We start from the raw sequence: 979 nt of genomic DNA, 5'->3' as shown, positions 1-979 counted from the left end.
GAACTGTAACTTAGTCCCCATCATGTGTGGGTCCATTACAAGGCTCAAGGTCCTCCACGTTGAATGTTGCACTAATGCCCATATCAAATGGAAGATCCACCACATACGCATTAGGGCCCACTCTTGTCAAAATTTTATATAGACTTGCACCACGGGCATGCAATTTCCTCACGGTTCCCGGTGGGAATCGTTCGGGCCTAATGACGTAGTCACCCACCTAAAACTCCTTAAACCTATGATGTGAATCTGCAGAGATTTTGTAATGTTGATTACTAGTATTAATGCGCTTCTTGATGTCACTATGTAAATCATGAATATGTTGTGCAAATGCGTCTGCGGACTCAGATGGCCTATGTGAAACGGACATGGGTATGAGATCTATAGACATTCTAGGCTTGTACCTAAATACTATCTCAAATGGACTCATTCCTATGGACCTATTAATGGAATTGTTGTATGCAAACTCGGTTATGGGAAAAACCACATCTCAAGTCCTAATATGGTCTCCCACCAAACATCGTAGCAAATTTCCTAAGCTTCGATTGACAACCTCCATCTGACCATCAGTTTGAGGATGGTATGCCGAATAGAACTGTAACTTAGTCCCCATCATGTGCCATATAGTTTTCCAAAAATAACTCATAAATCGTACATTTTGATTTGACATAATGGTCTTCGGCAAACCATGTAGATGAACTATCTCCCCAAAGAATATCTTCGCCATGTTAGTGGCATTAGAGGTTTTAGAACATGGGAGAGAGTCATTTTCGAAAAACGGTCCACAACTAAAAAAATGGAATCGTGCTTTTTAATCATGACTTCATCACCCATAACAAACTCTTTAAGCCTATGGCGTGAGTCAGCAATCATTTTGTATATTTCATTACTTGTATTAATTCTTTTTCTAATCTCCACATGCAAGTCATGCATATGTTGTGTAGATGCATGTGTAGACTATGAAGGCCTATGGAATAGAGAT

Source organism: Magnolia sinica, chromosome 2, assembly GCF_029962835.1.
Source record: "Magnolia sinica isolate HGM2019 chromosome 2, MsV1, whole genome shotgun sequence".
Taxonomy (NCBI): Eukaryota; Viridiplantae; Streptophyta; class Magnoliopsida; order Magnoliales; family Magnoliaceae; genus Magnolia; species Magnolia sinica.
Note: the sequence above shows the minus strand (reverse complement) of the source record.